Consider the following 21,548-nt stretch of genomic DNA (forward strand, 5'->3'; position numbering starts at 1 on the left):
TTCTTAGAAAACCTTTATACAAGGATTTACATGTGGTTTGTCTTATAAAGCCTACACCCCTTCATGCTACAGATGTGTTTGGTAGCATTAAATAGGCAAACAGTGTGCAAAACAGTGCTGTCTGAATTGTTATGTGTGAGAAATTAAATTAGTACTAACTAATATTCAGATCACGGTAATTGTTGTTCCTGCCTGGAATGCAAGTATTGGTGTGTTTGGCTCTGACTTATCTTAAAGTTATACTTTAGTCACAGAAAGCCTGTGAAGGCTTTCTGTAATCGCCATGTGGCTAGTAATTTTTCATTTTGTTTATTTTAAAAATGTATTTGCCCCTACTGCCTCTAAAGAAGCAGCTTCCAAAAAACAGTAAAAGTGCAATAATATAAACCAATAAAATAAAAAAACAGACAACCACAATCAAATAGGTATAACTCAACTCCCAGAATCAACCTCCAACCATATCTAGCCTTGAAACCCAGCTGCAACAAATCAGTAGACCTCAGAAAAATAAAACTACCATAGCTGATGGTAGGATTTCATCAACAATAGAACTTAATAATAATATTTAATTTCCAAAGGTGTTGCATAGCTTCTAAAGCCTTACCAGTAATGGTACCCAATGCACCATCCTTCCAAAGGGTAGGTGCTGCCACCGAGAAGGCTGTAGATCTTATGGGGGCCACATGTGCTTCTGAAAGGAGAATATCTCTGACAGGATGTATTGGAGCAAAATAAAACAGAAGTCCAGAGGCACCTTTAAAACTAACAATATTTATTTCAATATGTGAGTTACCACTCACTTTTTCAGAAATGTATGAAAATCAAATCCTTCTAATGGGGCAGGTTATGGAGGGGGGTAGGAAGTTAAGGCAGGTATAGGTTCACTGTGTGGGAGAAAAGGAGGCAAATGAGATACTGGATAAACCTAATTTGGTGAGCAGGGTTATGTAGGTACAGGTGGATCTTCAAGTAGGTGGGACGTAGGTCATGAAGAGCTTTAAAAGTTAAGGTAAGCACCTAAGTTAAATATAGAAAAGATAAGCAGCCAATGCAACTGTTGTAAAACTCGTGTTATGTATGCATAGGACTCTACCCAAGCCACATTTTGTATAAGCTGAAGTTTCCAAGTTACTATAAATGGTAGCCCCACAGAGAATATATTGCAGTAATCACATCAGGAGTTTACTAAAGTGTCGACGGAGTCAAGAAGAGAGAGCTTTCATATTGGATATAAATGATGGCAAGCATGCCTATTTGAATACAGCCTTTTTTCACTGAAAACTCAAGGTATTTCCATAGTGATATTTCTGTTTGTGTGGCACTGCATACAGGAACATCTAGACTTGATTAAGTACAGTATTCTCTAACAGTAGTCTCACACGTATGGGGGGTGTTATATGAGTTCTGCACAGTGTATAAATATCGGACGGCTGTTCTGGTACAACCGTTTTAATATGCAGTAAATTGCAGTTCTGCAGTCAGAAGCCAGCATTAATTCCTACCTAATCACCACCTTGTTTCACATAAACAGAATATACATGGATGAGATTGGCCCTCTTCTAATATATCTACTGAAAATGATAGCTATAGAGTCAGAATCATGGCCGATTACATTCCACAAGACTTGATATTAGCCCTATTACTTTTTAATACCAATTTAGGATAATACAAATTGACAAGGATATTTGGGTATATGGAACCTTCTTTAATAATCCATAAAAAGAGAGTAGTTTCAACATCCTATGAGCTGATTTACATTGCAGACTAACATACTGTTGGTACCTGATAAAACAGCTGCTAAAATAAAGGCCAGGATTAATATAATCCACAAATGAGTATGTGCCAATTGGTGAGCAGATGCTTAAGCTTTTAGAACAGCTCTTCCTCTTCTGCTGCTTGAATATGAATAAGCAAAAAATGTACATCTGAAGCTTTCCGGTAGTAGCAAATTCTAAAAGTTGTTCTATGTCTTGATTTTTAAGTATGCAAAAACTGTACAGGTCAGCACTGGACTTCTTATAGTGGCACCACTGAAGAACAGTCTCTGTCATCTGGGAAGCTCCTGACAGCTGGCTTTCCATCTCTAGGTTAAATACATCTTTAACAGAAAGTATTTCCTGATGGGAGATGTCTCATCTTCTTTTAATATTTGCAGAATTTTACCTGACAATTAATGCTACTCCTGGCTATTTAGGAGCCAGCATGGTGTGGTGGTTAAGAGCGGCGGACTCTAATCTGGTGAACTGGGTTGGTTTCCCCACTCCTACACATGAAGCCAGCTGGGTGATCTTGGGCTGGTCACAGCTCTCTTAGAGCTCTCTCAGCCCCATCTACCTCATAGGGTATCTGTTGTGGGGAGGGGAAGGTGATTGTAAGCCAGTTTGATTCTTCCTTAAGTGGTAGAGAAAGTCAGCATATAAAATCTAACTGTTTCTCTTCCCCAGCCCCCTAGCAGTGTCAATTCCTCCACATGCAGCACCAGGCCTTTTTAATTGGCAATTTAATATTGTTATAACTATATTTTTAATCAGGTTTTCCAGCTGAATTCCCAGCTTTCATCTAAAAAAAAGTCTCTAGCCCTTCATTGCAGAATTATGCTTTCCCCCTTATATCTCTACAACAAAAGGTGCTAGAAACTTTTTTTTTATGAAAGCTGGGAATTCAGAGAACCTGTTACACATATTGTCATAATTTTATATCACTATGATATTCAGTTGCTTATTTGAAAAAAAAATTGGTGGGGGAGAAATAGCTGCTGTGGGGAAAATGGTTGGCAAATGGGGAAAGACTCAGAAAAACCTTTGGAACAAAGCAGGTTTGAGAAAGATTGGGGGGAAGCCTCAGGAGGTCACAAATGTACCAGGGTGCTGTGGGGGAGCAGGAAAAAAACAAGCCTGCTTTCCAACAACATCAACCCTAGAGCAAATAATTCCTGTGGAAATGGCTCGGTTCAGCAGTTAAAGCTACTGCAAATGTCACAGCAGTGTACGCTGGTGATAGAGGTAAGAAAGCAGTGGATTTGAAAAAAAAAAGGAACCATGCAGACTAGCTGCTTGGCATAGCTCATTGCCCTGTTGGGTTTTCACTGAAGCCATTCCAATAGGGTTCTCAAAAGTACTTTGTAGCCATACTGGGCCAAAATCGGAATCCAAAAAACAAACCACAGTCCATAATAAAATCTTTATTAGGACCAGTTACAGTGACACACAAGCTTTTAAGTTCACCAGAACTCTTCCTCAGGCTAGGCGTTACAAAATAAAAAGGGGATGGAATAGAAAAAGATATTCCAGGCCCTGATTTTTAAAGGCCTTCTCTCATGGCATTTCTGTGCTGAATGCCAAGCTAGTAGATATACATTCGTGCCTTTGATGTAGGGTGCACTATAGTTCTTCTGAGCTTGCGAGGGAGGGGGGGACATTGCTATTCTTCCATTGGAATTACAAAGGCCAGCCACTTCAGCAAAGATGATGGTAGAGCTTCAATTATCAGAAGGGATACTAGAGAGGGCTGATACTTTATTCTTCAGTTGATAAAGTATCATACTGCTAGGAACCAAGTTCATGTTGGACAAGTTCCAGAGCAACAATATTTGCTGCCGGCCTCAGATTTTGAGGGTGAAACCCTTCATTGCACTTACCTGATTTGGACACAAAAAAACACAGTAGTACAGCCAGTCTCATGTAGCTTGGTCCAGTTTGTCTTCAGGATATGGTGGAAGAACTGTAGTGCAAGAGCTGGTTGCTACAATGCTACTAGAACAGGCAACATAACTCTAGGAAGAGTAAGTACTAAGGCACAGCCCTTCCATATCTCCCCCCTCCCTCCAAAGAAGCCAATGAATCTCAGTGTTCCTTTTTTAAGTGCAAAATTTGTCTTGGCCAGAGTTTCCAGTCAAGGCCAGCAGGGAGCAGCAAAACCATCCTGGCCAGCTAAAGCAGCAAGGAAAATATCACAGTCTATGAAAGCCCAGTCTACTATCACCCATGTATACAAACTTAGATGGGATTATTTTCATTGATTTGGAGGCCTGAAAATTATTTACAGATAAGGACGAAGTAGAAATAACTGAAGAGCAACACTTTGTGTGCACTATGGATGCCTTTTTTTCTTTAGAAAGGCTTCCATTGTTAAGGCAATGAAAATGTTTAGAACTCTCTGATCCATCTGAGGATGATACTCCGTCTAAGGCTCTCAAAACTCCCACATGTGCCAAAGAGGTTTTTTCCTAAAAGTAAACTAGCAGGTCATTTTTTTGTGTTCCAGGTGTTTTTCAAGGTAGAATGGTCCTTACCTTTGCCCACATGTTTAACATTGACCATTCAAAAACGTTATACCCTCTTTTTGGGAAAGCATGAAAACTCTGCAGATTCACCTAGTAGTGGCACTGGTATCAGGAGCAGTAGTCCTGAAAGATGGAGAAGGTTCATTGAGGGAGAAAATGGATCCCAAAAGTAAACTTGCACTGCAGAAGCAACACTTGTTGTCATTTCAGCCCTCATGTCCCAAGCCTAAATGATATTGGTGTACAAGTTGCTGAATGGTGGTTCAGTGGAAAGTAGAGGAGCTGTATTCATAGGCTAGAACAAGCATTTACTTTTATGGTGATTGCTCGTTTGGATTCAATGAAGTATGCTTCTAGAGCCACCATAATCTGTGGCTTAAATACTGGGCTTATCTTATCTGGTTACATCTTTCTTCTTGAGGAGTAAAGTATTTGGAAGTAATGGATGCCAAAGAAGGAATACGTGGCTATGCATGGAATAAGAAGTTATTAAGAACAATACATATGCAAGATGGAAGACAAGTTGTGGGAGATGATTTGCTAAGAATATGGTTTCAATGAAGAAATAGAATAAGTCCCTCAATTTCACCATCAACATCTCCAGGAGATGCTTATACTGATAGTAACACACTGCTGTAAATGGGCTATTTAACTTATGAGAACATGATGGATAAACTAGGGAATATTAAAACTTGGGAAACAATTGAAGAAGGAAACATCTCGTTGTTGTTATGTCATCAAATGGCTGCAAAATGGAGAGAACGAATAAAAAAGAAATGGATATTTAAGAAAGAAGACAACTTTTGAACAATTAATTACAGGAGATTTACGACAGACTGTTATTACAATACGATACCGAAACAGGAAGTTAAGGATTGTATGATAAAACGGATTCAAAACTTTGGAGAAAGTATACACATGAGTAAATGGGAGAATCTTTGGATTAAAGAAATAAAGTTTACTGAATGTCAAATATGAAGAGAAAACTAGTATAAAATGTTTTTAGATGGTACATCACACCTAAAGATATAGCAAAAGCCAACAAAGACTGTAATAGGAAATGTTGGAAATGTGATACTACAGATGCAACATTTTATCGTATGTGATGGACATGTAAGAAAGCAAGGAAATATTGAATAATGATACATGACGAAATGCAAAAGATTAAAAAAATTAAGTTTGTGATACTCAGAAATTATGTTAATAAATATTTTACCAAGCAATATTTCAAAAACAATTAACTATTTAACTATATGGTGACAGTGGCAAGAGTGGTATATGCAGCAAAATGGAAAGGAAATGCCCAGATTTAGATGAATGGATAAATTACTTCCAGCCTCCAGGAAGTATGGGAGGAAGTACTCAAACATATCAGGATATCACCCTCAGTCTCACACAGAAGGAACTTTTCTTGGATATGTCCAGTGTCCTGATCTGTCTCCATGTTGTGATAATTCAGTCACACTGGAGACTTCCCGTTCCTGTTCCAGAACAGGTTACCAGTTCTAAGCTTTACTATTCAGTTTAGTTTCCACGCTTACAATATCTACCAAAGTGGTACTTGCATTGGTAACCATTCCTAGGACATAGGGCACTCCCGTACACCTTCACCTGGATGACCTCCTCATGAGATCACTTTTCAGGAACAAGACAAAGACATCAATGATTGAAGGACCATGGATGCTTAATAAATCAGAAGAAAAGTTTCTTAACACTGTTATAATAGATTCAGTATCTTGGGCCAGTCTAGTTCCTTCTACCTCCAGAAAGGAAGGAGAAACTGAGGAGGACTGTCTCTCTGGTATGATACTCCAAGACCACAAACCTGATATTCTGCACACCACTACAAGGTTTGATTTCTTGCATGGATCCTGTACCATAGGCAAGAGCATTGCAGTGGACTCTGTCAGTATGACATAGCAAACAAAAAACCACCTATGGTTACAGACCTCCTCTAACCTCATATACTCACCTGTTCAAGGGAAAAAATTTTTGGATCGGGGCGTAATGTTTTATTATGGCCAGTTTTTTAGGCTGGAGAGCACACTGCAAGTATGTATACACTCAGGACTGCTGGGATCAATTAGAGAGTAAACAAAGTATCAGCTGGCTAGAGCTGTGGGTAACTCATCCAACTTTCCTACAATTCCAGTGTACTGTCCATCACCTCCATGCGTGCATACTTATGGATGATGTTATGGCAAGGGTACGTATCAGCTAGACAACAATCTTGATTATGTCTGTGGAAAGTATCACTGTTCCAGGCATACTTGGATCAAGTGGTTTTTGCAAGTGGTTATGGCATCATAGTGAAGCCTCTTATGGTTCATTGCTTTCATTTATGAAGACAGCTTGTTCTTCAGGCTCTAACTCAGCATCCATTAAAGCCTCTACATGAGGTACCTCCACAATTTCTGACCCTGAGGGTTCTCTTCCTCAGAGCATTGCCCCTGCTAGGAGGGTTCAGAATTGAGGAACCTTATCGGCATACTTTTCATAAAGACAACATCAGGTTAAGAATAGACTTGCTATCCATCATTAAGTAAATGTTTCTGGGAATTTATTCACATTTAATATGATTCTCAAGGAAAGAAAGTTTCAGCACAAGTGTTCAGAGCTGTCCAAATCTTGCACACAAAAGCCACAGTTGAAGGTGTTTCCAAGTAAGCAACATGGACACATGCTTAAATCTTTGTAATGTGTTATACAGATTCTGACCTCACCCTTCCTTTAAAGTTTTTCTATAAAGTCCTTTTGTTGGCTAGTTGATTCTTCTCTGGAAGTATCTGAACTGCTGATGCGGACGAGAGTGCTTCTTGCCAGCAGTCAAATGAAGTTGTGTATCTCTTGTCTCCTGTCCTAATGGGAGGAAGCGCCCATCTGTTAAGGACGCCCTTTATATTTCCAAGTAGAGAAAACAATCACAGTATTCTGTTTTCTGCACATGGGAATATTTTTGTATAATACTGAAAGCTTAAATGCTGTTAGCTTGAATTTCTAAGCTTTTTTTTAAAAAAGTTTTTTTTAATTGCTAAAGGAAGTTGTGACTTCACTATCAATAATATACCTTGCTGTAACGTTTAGTGGTTTGGGCACTCAAATAATGCTCCAAATGTGGACATTAGAGTGTTAAATTCAAAATAATGTTTGTGACAATTATCGGGCTGTCTCTGTTTGTCTTTTTTGAAACCAAGAAACAGTTTCAACACTTCATATCAAGCACAGTCCTGTGAATTCCTGGATTTTTAAAAACTTCACCTATTATGAAATTCCCATATTAGTTGTAATAATGTGGCTTTTGCTTTTCATATCTTTAAACAGTTGGAAACTGGCTTTGTAAAGCAGAACTTTCAGAAGACTGTCCTTAGATACTAGACCCTTTATTATAATAATGGTAGGCTGCTTTATTGCTTCAGTTGTGGCTTGGGATCTGTCCCAGCAACCACCTAAAATAAGATGGGGTAATCTGTACCTTTTAATCAAATGAAGAACTAGGAACCAGGAACTGATTTCAGTTTTTACTTCAAATAGCATTAATGCTAGCCATTGGTAATACCATGAAATGGAACAGCTATAAAACACCCTCAATTTTATTATTTTGTTGCAAGAATCTTCTTCAGAAATTCATAATGACTTTTTCTCTAGGCTTTTCTGTAGCCCAATAACAAAAGATGCTGCTTAAAGCAGCACTGATGGTTAGAAGATGCTTGCTTAAATTAGAATTGATGGGTTTTGATGGATGGCAGCGATTAGGTATTGGGTTCAGCCTTCTCTCCTGCATGAGTGGTGACTAAAGGGTGAAGTGAAGGAGTGAGTGAAGGAAATACAAGTCTGAATCTTGCTACTCACTGGCAAGAAGCTGCTGGGGTGGTTTTTTGGGGAGCAAGACAAGTTTAGGGTGCTTTTTCTTTGAAAATATATAGTGTGAGTACCATAGCTTTCCAGCAGTCCTCACGTGGCAATATCTTCTAAAAGGCTGCCCCTGCAGCTTTTTATTGCTAAATAAATAAAATGTCGGTTTAGGCATTTATTTATTTATTTACGATGATCCCCGCCCCACTCTCCAGGGATCCAAAGTGGGTTACAGAATTTTCCACGCTATGTTAACAACATGTTAACATGTCAACAATCCGAACACACACACACAAATCCTGGATGGGTCAGGACTGAGTTCACAAGGCTGGCTATCGTTGGCTCCAATACTGTAAGCTGAGGGTCCTTCAGTTCCCACTTTTGGACATGCCCACCTCTTAGACTCTGTAAGAAGGCATACAGATTTCCTGAGGACTTCCATTCAGAGCTTTTGGACAGGAACTTCTAACAGGGAAGTTGCTCTTTGAATTGGTGCAAGACACTAAGAAGGGAGAGATGAGCTTGGGAGTTCAGAGAGAGGGTATAGGAGAGTACCACCAAAATTAGAGTCCCCCCCCCAAAAAGGACACAGATGTACCATGTCAGCAAGGAAGGCAGTGTATCACATTTTTCTCCTAGCTACAGAAATTCTGCACAAATTTATGCAAGCACCCTGTTTCAATCCTAAAATTCCTTTAAACACAGAAACCCGTTATAAAGGTAGAAAGCTAGTAGGGGAGTCGGGACTATCCAGTATTCTGTATTGTTTTGTCTGGCATGCCCCCAACAGTGGTTTTTGGCCCTCTTTCTAATGTTGTTTGTTTATGTTTTTAATTGATTTTAATTGCATTTTAATTTTTTAATTTTTTTAAATGTTTGCTGCCTTGTGGGCCCTGATTGGATGGAAAGGGAGCATAAAATGTTTTAAATAAATAGGTGCCGGGAGATGGTAATGAGATGGATGAGGGCCAGTAAATTGAATATCAGTCCAGACAAGACTGAGGTGCTGGTGTTCAAGCTGCTTGGGGAATGCAGAGTCAGCCTCATCCAGAGCAGGTTTGTTGCTTGGGGTACTACTGTAGCACTTCTTATCAGGTCTGGCTGATTCACCAGCTATGGCCATTCCTTGAAAAACATGTTCTGGCCATAGTGATCCATGCTCTGATCTCATCCAAAAACATTACTGTAATGCACTCTGTATGAGGCTACCTTTGAAAATGGTTCCGAAACCAGGATATTTTCAGGAGTATGTTACAGGTATCATATCACCCCTATGCTGACACTGGTTATCCACCTGTTTCTGGGCACAATTCAAAGTGCTAGTTCTTACCTTTAAGACCCTAAAGGGTTTAGGGCCCAGGGTACCTGAAGGACTGACTCCTCCCAATACTATTCTAGCCACCAGTTAAGATCTGCCTCTCAAGGCCTGCTTTCTGTCAAGCAAGTGGCCAACTAGACACGGGGCATTTTCTGTGGTGGCATCTCACCTTTGGAATGCCCTTGAGGCTTGCCTGGCACCTGCTTTACTTTCTTTTGAGACCCTGGGCCAAAACTAATCTTTTTACCTAGGCTTTTAATTAAGAGTTCTATCTTATTGGCTTTTTAATGGTCTGCTTCTGTTTTATGGATAGTTTTTATGCTGCTTGCTTTTAACGGCATGTTTTTAGATATTTTGATGTGATTTAATTATAAGTCCCCTTGAGCAATACTCTGAAGAGGCGGCATAGCTGATAAATTGTGCAGCTAGGCAGTGTTTTCCCAGACCACTCTTTAGTTGTGCAGAGACATGTACGTTCAAAGGAGCAACCGCATGATTTTAAATAAGTGAGAAAAGAAGGGGTTCCATTACTGTTGCTATGATTAATTAACTTCTCAACATAATAAAATGCTATATAATATTAATAAATCTAGGGAAACAATAAACCTTAAACTGACCTTGATGTAGGCCTTTTGTATAGGGTTGACTTGCATAGTTTTGCATTCAGTGTTACAGTATTCTGAAGTTTCTGTTTATTCACACTAACAAAACATCCTCCAAAATTCCCTCATTGGCGACAGTATGAATTTTAAATATCAGAATGCCTGTTTGATGCTTCCTTGAATTGATGGCACCAAGAAAGAAACCCATGCCACTGTAACCAGTTCACACCTAGATATTTTCTGAGTCTCACAGTACGTAACATTTTTGTATAAAGGTTGAAAACGTTTCAGTTCATGTCAGAGGCAGCTTGCTTTCACACCCACCCACAGAGTTTGGCTGAGCACTGCAGCATGGAAGAAGTAATCTGCAGTGCACAGCAATAGTGTCCTCTCCCAAAAGGCTGGTCACAGTCTTCTCCAGTGGTTTTCTCTAAAAGAGGAAGCAGGCCTCCAGTCCAATTCCTGCCTGATGCTTCCCAAGTCCAGTCCTCGAAGAAGGCAGAGTCCAGGAAGCTCAAGCAGACATCCCCAAATGTATGTATAAATCCTCCCAGATAATGGCATTAGTTCATGTGCTTATTCTGGTTCTAGGGGAGCCAGTGAATATGTCAGCAGAGGAGATTTTTTCCCCCACACCTTTACTCTGAACTGGGAACTTGATGGGAGAGGGGCTTATTCTGGTTCATGTTTCAGTTGGTTATGTTCTGCTTCAAAAAACAAACATGAAGATTTGTTCTTGTGTCAAGTTCAGCTTCTTGCTTTGCTGAAACAGGCAAGGCTAGTTACTGTTATTATTTGCCTCATTCACCTTTCTCGTTGACACTCAAGAGAATTACAGAATTAGAAAAAAATGCAAGAATGGCACATATAATATAGACAACAAATAATGCAGTAAAACTTGATTACAAAACTAGAGGACAATGAAATAAAAACAGTATAATACAAATATAGGAAGACCTTATTAACACCTGTCTTCTCAGAACCGTTACAGGTATTGCAGTTCAGGACACAAGCCAACAGAAATTTCTGTTCCAACTTGGGATGCAGGGCAATACAGGTAAACATAGTTTTACCACACAAATAAACAGGAAAAACAATTTAATGTCTCCAAGTTTTACTTCAGCCAATGTCTCCCATATCTCCCCTGCAGCATGAGTTAACTCATGATTGGCTTAACAGCCCTTCTTCAGCAGCTGCTAGCAGTGTCTCCCACACAGGGGCACAAAGTAAGTATGTTCTGTATAAAAAAGGGAGGGGACTGTAGCCCAAGAAACACCATATACAGGTAAGCTTCTATCAGCCGTTGGTAAAGACCACAGTGAGCACAGCCACCTTTGTGGGTGAGCACCATTCACTCCAACCATTGTTGCTACTAGCCAAATCCTCATGACACTTTTGTTTTTTTCTTGCAGGATTACAGCCTGGCCACATGGAGAATCATAAATTGCAGGCAGAATTCCATTGCTATTCCCTCCAGGGGAGAAGTAAGTATTATTTCAGGCTACATATGAAAGTGAGGGAACCTCCAAGGGAAGAGGGAGATGAGGTATGAGAGCTGGAAGAGTGCTTTGGTAGTACCGCTTTCTCATTCATTTGATCATTACTATCAGTTGAGGGTCTGAGCCTAGATGCTCTTTCTTGCAGCTGCTTGCTGTTACTTATTACTGTCCCTGTGTCTCCCTTGACTGTTCGCAGGCAACCTTCCAACTGGTGCAGAGGCAAGGATTTTCCCACTTCCAGTGCAATGCAGAACATGAGCAAGGCTTACAACAAGACCAGCAGTTGCAGTTACCATTGTGCATCCAGGTGTTCCTCTGCAGGGTTGCCACCTTTCTTGTCGTTGCAGGGTTCCTGTACCCTTGCATGCTGCTTTATGGGCAGGTGTCCAGTAAAGCCAGTCCTAATATGCAGCAATAATGAAAGCTCTGCTTCTTGTCCTCTTGTTTGTCAAACAGTTTTCAAAGCACAGGAGCACTGCCAAAACAAGTAGACTGGCAACCCTTTTAATATGTCTTTCTTACAGAATTCCATTCATAATACTGTTTAATAAAAGTTTGGACTGTTTTACAGCTGAATCTGTGTGCTAATGATGATTGGCAGATAAGGTTCCTTAGAGAACTAGTGTTGTATAGTGGTTAGAGTGTTAGACTGTGACTAAGGAAACCTGGGTTCAAATCCCCTGCTCTGCCATGAAGCTCACTGGGAGGCTTTGTGACAGTCACTTTCTCTTAGCCTAAACAATCTCACAAGGTTGTTACGATGAACTATGTATGCCTCCCTGAGCCCCCTCCCCACCTCTCCTTATTACTTACCTTTGCTTTCTTGAGGATGAAAAATTCTTGCTAGAAGGGAAACCTAGAAGATATTCCGGTGTCCTGCAACTGGACATCACAATCATCCTGATCACTGCTGGTGTGATTAGCCTTCTTGATATGAAGAGGGACGAGTGGGATAATAAGCAACAAGAAGAGATTATCACATCCTAATGAACACAGGAGGGGGCTAGATGGAAGGGGATGGAGAAAAGCTAGTTTTATAAGTGGCCCATCCCCACTAGTTTTGACTGCATTTCCCTGGCCCCCTGTGTGCTGATAGCATGTCACTGATGGGTGATCATGTCCAGGGTTTGAACCTGGGACTTCAGGTGGTGCTAGGCCTGTCATGTTCCAGTACTACAGGTTTCTATATTTAGCCTTAGTGTATATGGTAAGATTTCATCACCTGGGCCAGGGGAAGATTCCATTTGCCCCATACCTTCTCTTGTGGCTGTGTGGCTACAAAGTTGCTCTGTGGTTCTCTTCTTAATTTGTTCCCTGGTTCTGTGGCTGGTGAAGAGGCAGGGCTTACCCAGTCATAAATTTTTCTTTAATATGTATACGTGTGTGTAGATAGATAGATATAGATATAGCTTTATTTATGAGCAGGGCAACAGTGCTTCTAAAACTTGGAGGTGCTACAAATTCTGCCAACCCTAACAAGCCTCTCAGCTCCTCCTGTCTGCTGCATCCCAACTCAGCCCACATAAGCTACTTTTATCATCCTGATAGCTAAATAGAAGCTCCATGATCAGAGATGATATGCCTCCAAGTACCAGGTGCTGAGACAAACTACAGGGGAAAGCCATCGCCCTTCTAGTTGAGAGCTCCCAGTGACTGGCCACTGTTGAAAAGGAAGGCTGTTCCTTCTCTCTTGTGTAGCAATACCAAATTTACTGTCATCTCCTCAAAATTTTCTTTTTACATGCCCATATCCTATTCTGTTTCCTATTCAGCTGCCTTTAGCCCAAGCAGGCAGCCTAGTGCAAACACTTCTTCAGCCTGGTAAATAATTGTATAAAATGTTTTAAATGGGCAGCTGTTGGCCAGTCAGCTGTGGTCTACTGAGGCATTCTACCTCAGTCATTCTTCTTGTTTCCACTACAGCACAGCAACATTGACACCTGCGTGGTGCTCAGCCATCTTTAGGGAACAGACACAGAATAAACCCTTCAAATCCTCCTCATACTCCTGTATTGGCGCAGTGGTGTATTTTTGCAGGAGATTTGCATGTGTGTTTAATTTGCTGTTGAAATGTTCATAACGATCATGTGTGACAATATATTGAACATATAAGTGTTCATGTAATTAATGTCTGAGGCTTATTAAATAAAATCTCATTCATTATTTTAATCTTTCTTCCTGCCCCCTAATATGATCAGTTTCAACATGATGACATGTTCATTTTTTCCCATTAAGTTAATGTGGAAACATGACTTATTCTTGCTGCAGTAATATATTATATCATTTCTTGCTAGGGAATGGTATCTCCTTCCTAAAGGTGAGCAAGAATATTGTAGAACCCAACACTAATTGAATTATTCCTCCTAAAAGCAAACTTGATAGCTCCATGCCTATTAGCAAGAAAGTGAAATGAGGCGACCTATAGACAAGGTACGGCTGTTGTTATTATTTTTCCCATGTATGTGGAAAAATAATAGTTTATAGGCAATACTTAAAAAAAAAAAAACACCAAGTTGTCCTCAAACTCCAAAAGAAGAATTCAGCATTCTTATTGCCCTTCAGGAGTCAATGCATGTCCAGGATCAGATTGAAGGGAGGGCATGTAAAACTGGGGGTTGGTATGGGGACTAGCTTTATTGAGCTCCAAACAGCATCAGGGCTGGGATTTTAGTGTCAAAGGATACACATTCTAATATTCTCCCTTCCAGTTCAGGATGCCTTAAGACTTCAGACCACTTTGAAGCTAAGCATCCTGGCAAGATTACAGAAGTATTTTTCCTTTGATACTTTGGGGTTCCATGCCCAAGGACTTTTTAAAATGTGGGGGAAAGAGCATCCATAGCATGGTGTAGTGGTTAAAAGCAGTTGGAGCGGTGGAGTCTGATCTGGAGAACATGAGTGGCGGAGGCTAATCTGGTGAACTGGATGTGTTTCCCCACTCCTACACACGAAGCCAGCTGGGTGACCTTGGGCAAGTCACATTCTCTCAGCTTCACCTACCTCACAGGGTGTCTGTTGTGGGGAGGGGAAGGGAAGGTGATTGTAAGGTGGTTTGAGTCTCCCTTAAGTGGTAGAGAAAGTCGGCATATAAAAACCAACTCTTCTTCTTCTACTGTATCCAGGAATAAGGAGTAAAATTGTGAGTGGGGAATGTACAACATAAGACAACATGCAACAATTTCCCCTCCCTCAAGCCCTTTTATTCTGTTCAAGGATAGAGAGGTAAAAATGTGTGCATATGTGTCCTGCACTGTATCACGTAGTTTAAGGGTTAGATGAGCAGCTGCTTGCTCACTGTGGCCATGAACCTCAGTAGAGCACTAAAGAAAAAATTGTACTACAATGCTAGCCTGTTAAAGTTCATGGCTAGGTGAGCAGGAAGCTATTCATCTAGCCCCAGAACTCAAGTCTAACAATATTGCTATAGACTGGGAGGAGAATTCCCTGATTATTTATTTTACCCCCTTCCTCCCTGTGATTGGAGCACTCAATTTGTCTTCGTTATCTTTCTTGATCATATTCCAAAATTTTAAAGCTACCAAACAGGTCGGCCACTTTATGGAAATAAGTACTACTTTGTGGCACTTCCGGCATAAAGACCATTTGTGCCCATTATCAGATTCAGTTTCTTAGGTATGATATACCATCTGTTCATTTACTTAAAACTTTAAATTGGCACATGAGAAAAAATTGTGATGTTTCCAACTATAATTCCGTATGTCAAAAGCAATAGATTTCCCAAAATGCCATCCTTAGTTGACCACAGTTATTTACTTATTTATTCTGCTTCTAAGTCCTTTATGTGCCCTGGTTTGATTGTTGGCTTAACAGTTTGTCTTCATATGTATGAAAAATGTGTTCTTTCCACAATTTGGAGAAGCCAATCTAACTAAAATCTAGATTATTAGGATTAAAAAACTTGAGTTGTTGAATATTGTGGCTATATTGTTGGTATTTGGTTTATTTTTTGTAGTTTTAAGATGGTTTGGGTGGAGTTATGCCATCTGTGTTTCATTAATTGCCTTGAAGCATCTCTAAAGGTATAAAGTGGAGGATTCATATTACTCTTGCAGCTAGTACTGGTGATAGAGCTTTATTCTCATGCCCAGACACCCACTTTCCATAGCTTTCTTCAATCAACATTATGTGGTCCTAGACTGAATAATTTAGTGTTAATAGCAAAATTGTTTCTAGTTAACTGTATTTTGAAAGAAACTACGAGCCCCGTGGCTACTTTTAGTTTCCTGTTTTTAAAAAGTTTCTTTTTTGTATGAGGATTCATAGAGTAAAATTATGTGTGTTTACTGTGCTACACTATTACCACTTTTGCTACACAACCAAGGCTGGGGGATGACCAGTCTACATTGTATGTCCCCCCAGCCTTGGTTGTCAAAAGCAATAGTTTTCATGAGGTGTTCTGTTTGCAGTGTGACATTTGTTGAAACCTGTCTATTAAAAAAATTCTCTGGATCATATATCAGGTAAAAGGCTCTGATATAACCCTGTTTTAAGAATATAGTCCGATCTAGTCATCTTTTGATATCTAGTCATCTTTTTTATTGTAGTAGTAGAGGGAAAGGGTTCATTATTGGCTCAGCTGGAGCAATGTAGCCTCAGCTACTGTCACACAAAGGCCTTGAGCAGTGGTTTTCATTTTGTGGGCTGGGATTACAACTCTCTCACACATGGTTCCTGAGGCCAGGGGTGGGGGGGAACAGGATGATCTGAGAGCGGAGGCTCTGGGAATCTCAATGGTAGAAATGGGTTTGCTGCTGCTTATGTTGCAAATTTATGCTACTGCATATTGTGGGGAGGGGCCACGGCTCAGTGATAGAGCATCTTCTTGGCATCTCCAAATAAAAGTATCAAGTAAGTAGGTGATGTGAAAGACCTCTGCCTGAGATCCTGGAGACCTGCTGCCAGTCTGAGTAGACAATTCTGACCTTGATGGGCAAGGGACTGCTTCAGTATAAAGCAGTTTCATGTGTTCAAATAGATCCTATTTCTCAATAATTCTATCTCCAATATATCTAATTCTCAACATGGTCCCATCTGTGGATACTTAAATGTGGAGACCAGGGACAAACAGACAAGCCCCAGCATTGCAGGAAAATCAGAAATCTAAAACAAAACAAAATATGGGAGGTTAAAACCCCCTGAAACGATAAAAGGAACATCTGGAGCATTCAGAAATGGATGCCCAAAAGCAGGGCCCTTTCCAGGGAGGACTCATTGGGACCAGCAACCACTGGGTGACTTGCTACAATGCAGTTGGCATGACTCATTCAGGCCTGGCTGCTTGCTGTTATTCAACAGCAGCCACCCCACAACAGCCAATGCGGCATAGTGGTTCGATTTCTGGACTGTCTGGGAAACCCAGGTTCAAACGCCACACACACTCAGCCTAACCTACCTCACAAGGTTGTTATGAGGATAAAATGGAGGAGAGGAAAATGATGTAAATTGCCTTGAGTCTCCCTTATGGAGAAAAGCAGAATATAAATGAAGTAAATAATAAACATAGCTGAAGATGGGGGAAGGGCACATAAAAGGTAAGTTGTTGGGTAGGTGTAAAGAGAGAAGGAAGGAAGCCCGGAAAGGTGAAGATATGCAGGCTGGAAGTGAATCCTGAATAGTATAGCACGTTTAGAAATGGATCCTGCTTCAAGAGTGTGAGAACCACAGGTTTATGATATGTGGGTTATAAGATCAATATACTGAAAAATGTTCATAACTATCAGCTCTATATGTTGTGCTATAGAAGTGATTTTTTTTTTACTGAAGAGATATTCAAAGGCATGTCTCAAATGTCCAAAGAAATTATCACGCTTATCACAGCTATCTGGCACATTCACAATAAACATTGCTTTTTATGTGGTGTAATGGTTAAAATTTGGCTTTGACCAGGAACAGCTGGGTTCAAATTTCCACAAGTGCTGAATCTTGTGGGATTACTTTAGGCCACTCATTCTCTCTTAGCCTAACTTACCTCACAAAGTTGCTGTGAGAATAAAAATGAAGAAGAGAACCATGTAGACTGCTCTCAGCTGCTTGAGGAAGGGTGGGAGAAATAAATGCGCTAAATACTTCAGACTGAAATTGTTTTCTGTCTACCTTTCAAATTCTGATTTAGTGTAAAAGCCAAAAAATGTTGCATTGGTTCAAACACCATCTTGCAATGATACACAATTCACACTTCAGAGACATGCTTTGAGAGCCACACTACACGTTCCATGCAAAAATAAGTAACCCCATAGCTTTCTTTATATGGGAGACCCCTTTGGGGAACGGAATAAATGGAACTGGAGAAGGTAGGGTGTAATGTTTCTCTCTTTCCCTGCTTCAAGTCATGTTGGGAATCAAATGTATGTTTGCTCTCACCACTTTCTTTGGTTAACCATTCTGTTTGCTTATGTGAGTTAATTAACAATGATGGTAAACTATTCTTAATAGACAAGTATTTCCTCTGTTGTGCTGAGTGCTCACTATATCTTCCACATGCAGAAGACTGGAAACCAGTGAGAGAGGGGTAACTGGGCAAATAAGAGGGAGGCCAGTGAAAACTGGAAACAGGTTATTTGTTGTTATCTGGTATTCGCCTTCCTAGCTCTCAGACAGTGGAATCATATCCCAGAATATTATTCTGGGCACATCCAGGTAACCAGACTATATGTATATCTACTTACTGGTGCAAGTAATCTGATGAAGATTGCATCTCTGAATGAGCCCAGAGGAAGAGAGTGGACTATCAAACAACGCTGTTTGCATCAATAGGGAAGAATTATTTGCCTTTCTCCCCTCTACTTGCTTACCGGCTTCTAGTCCTTTTTTGTGCACAGCTGTTAACACCCTTTTCTTTGCATGTATAGGATGCATGTAGAGGATCCAAGTGATAGCAATTGTTCTTGTTATCCATGCTTAGTTTAGCAAATGTTAAACTGTAAATAGTTAGAGCATGGGGTTTTCTCTCTCTTGGCAACTAGCCAAATATTTTCACTAATGTGTAGCCCCTTCTGCTTTGTTTTTCAGATCAGCAAAAATGGGAAGTTCTGGATTTTGGTTTGCGCCTAGACATGTCAATGGAACTGGTTAAGACCAAAATCTGAAGGTTTTTCTGCATTATCCGTCACCAGGTGTGCACTGAGCAGAGGCTACCATAAATCTGTTTTGAGTATGAACACCTTTTAAAATGGTATAAAATATATAAAAGTATTGTTCTATAATGTAGAATTGAATAGTCTGTGAAGTTATTCATTCATTTTATAGTTGTACAGAAAGAACAAATGTCAGTAACTGAAAATGTACTGAACTGGAAATAGGCATTGTTACTCAATTTTTTTTCAGCTGGTCTTTGAGAATTGTAATATTTGAGCATCGCTGTTTTAAAAAAACTGTCTACATTGCTCAGCCTGTACATCCACAGAAGATAAGTCTGCCTTGATATTAAAAAAAAAAGATTAGTTCTACATTGAGGTAGGAGTAGCAGAAAAAGATTAAAATGGCCAGGATCCAGAGGACTGTGTGTAATATTCCATGTGCACACCTAGGTTTTTCCAGTAATCCTTTTTTAATACAGCCCCTTGCACTCACTGTTCAGGTCATGCCACTATCACATCTAATTAGGGCCTGAGGGAAGCCTTACACAATTATCATAACAGGTTTTTTTGTTTTGTTTTTTCATTTGCTTCATAGTTAAATAAGCTAGTTGGAGATGTAAAAGTTAGCAACAGTTGATGGGAACCTGAGAAGTGTAAGCAGAGACCCACTTGTGGAACACATCTTTCCTGCTGCCTCCTTCAACCAACTTGAAAAGCTGTTCTTTGGAAGACCCTTGAGAAATTATTTATTAAAATATTTATGGTCCACTTTTGCTGTTGGCTCAATGTGGGGGCATAGCATGACATATGGGAGGGCCACAGGTGGAGGGGGAATCCCCAGAATTCATGCACAAAAAGCCCATCGTACACAACTGATTGGATCCAACTTAATGGTTTTTGAGGCTATCAAAACATTGTAGATCCTTCATATTAACTAGTTTTGCCTCAGAACAGAAAGGTCAGCTACAAGAACCCTACGGTTCTTCTAAGGGCTTGTGCATAATGTAATTTGCTCAGCATCCTAAGGGTGAATATTGAGATGCTAATTCTCAAAGCACTTGTGCTCCATGATAAAGCAAAATAGAACTTCAGTTAACTTTAGATGGTCACTTCTTTTTTGTTTTGTTTGTTTAAGGCCTGAGGATGAGTTAAGAAATGGAGGCAATATAAACATCATGCAGCTTTAAAATTATATGCTTTCTTTCCTAATCTGTGAAGCATTTTTGTAAACTTCTCTTGCATTTGATTTTTCTCTCTCTCTGCTAACTCACAGTTTTACATTGCACACACTTTTAGTGACCCATAATAAATCTTGGGGCAAGATTGGTTTTTGAGTGCTGCTTCTTAATTCCCACTTTTTGTCATATTTTTTTCATTACCTAGACAGGCATGATTGGCAGCAGTAACCAAGATAGTAAATTAGGAATTAAATCTACTGTTTTTTATTTAAATTTGCTTGAGATTGCTTGCATTGCTAATTAAGGAGGAAATTAATAGTTGGAAGAGATTCAGAATACTTTCTAGACTGTCAGTTTATAGACCAGCAAACATTCAGAAGTTACTTATTTGTTGTAGGAGATCCCACAATAAATATATCAGAAGATACCCCTTCCAGACATTATACTTCTCTGTACAATATTCAATCATGATTGTTGTAATTAGGAAATTGCAGATATTGCTTCTCCCACACCTCAGGTAACATCAGTTACAGTTGTATGCTGTTGGAAATGTGGTTAAATGAAGTCTACAGGCATGTATTAAATCATGTCACATATTACAAGAGATTGGCAACACGACCACCCTTGTTTTGCTGTTCTATGAACGTATAAATTCATAGCAGTATGTTGAGTTTGAGTAGATAATAACGCAGTTTTATTGCCTAACCATGGGGATGCCTCACAGATTCACAAGCTCTGGCTTTCCCTCATACAGGCATCCATCCATTTAATTTTGGGGTTCGCTGTGGTTAGCATTATGGCTGCATCAGTTCCTTTGTTAATCATACTTAATGCTAAATGGCTGTTTTAAACCTGTTTTATAATGATCACAAATTGTGTCATGGTATTAATTGTGGTTAACAAAATAGCAGCTGAAGACTGGAAGGGTTGGTATGTCCACCAATGCAGACGTAAGTGCACATGAAGCTACAGGGCATTGCTGATTGGGTAAACCAGGAATAGGCAGCCCCCAGCTTACAGGCTGACAGCAGCAGAACAGGCTGTTTTGCTTGGGGCCCAAGGCCAGACCTCTGCCCAAGCCACCAAGGCCAGTGGTGCCGGAGAAGGCAATAGATATGGATTATGCCTGTCATCTGTAAAGCCTAAGAGGTTGAGAGAAATAAAACAAAATTAGAAAATAAAAAAATATTTATTCGGTGTGTACCAAATGATAATTAAAAACACAAAAGGTCTGAAAAATAGGCTTAATTAAAATAACTGCAGACCTAAGTCTTGCTAAGGTAAAAAAAAAACATATCATACAAAGCTAATGAAACATAAACATATTTTTATGCCTGTCATCACCTCTCAGACCTGTATAGCCATCCACTAAATCCAAGCTGGCTGCATCTCTGGGGCTTCGCTTGTTGCAAGCATGTCTAGCGAAGAACTTTAATCTCCCATTCACCCTTTTTGTTTGCTGACATACCAACATCTTCACAAGCAGACATCCATTTTTTGGTACTTGGGCCAAAAAAGGTTGGGAACCCCTGGCCTAATCCATGATCAGGCTAAGCATTCTCCTGTTATATATAACTGAAAAATGGGTTACATGAGCATTCCCGTGTTTCATTCATACAAGTGATGCTACCCCCTTTCCCTACAACTCTTTCAAGAACTTTTAGGTTTAATTTTTTCTAACAGAATGTATATTCCCTTCCTCCAGTGATGAAATTGCTTT

The 21,548-nt window shown here is 39.9% G+C and overlaps 1 protein-coding gene across 5 annotated transcripts in view; it reads left to right on the forward strand.

Moving 5' to 3' along the window:
• PLAG1 (PLAG1 zinc finger) overlaps nt 1–21,548 on the forward strand; it is a 34,449-nt gene that overhangs the window by 7,670 nt on the left and 5,231 nt on the right. For 2 of the 5 annotated variants that reach the window (XM_056854282.1, XM_056854285.1), the window contains exon 2: nt 18,583–18,745. The gene's annotated coding sequence lies outside the window, so the exon portion shown is untranslated. The remainder of the gene's footprint in view (nt 1–18,582; nt 18,746–21,548) is intronic. The other 3 variants (XM_056854284.1, XM_056854286.1, XM_056854287.1) reach the window with 2 other exon arrangements.

Source organism: Euleptes europaea, chromosome 8 (genome assembly GCF_029931775.1).
Source record: "Euleptes europaea isolate rEulEur1 chromosome 8, rEulEur1.hap1, whole genome shotgun sequence".
In the NCBI taxonomy this organism is placed as follows: Eukaryota; Metazoa; Chordata; class Lepidosauria; order Squamata; family Sphaerodactylidae; genus Euleptes; species Euleptes europaea.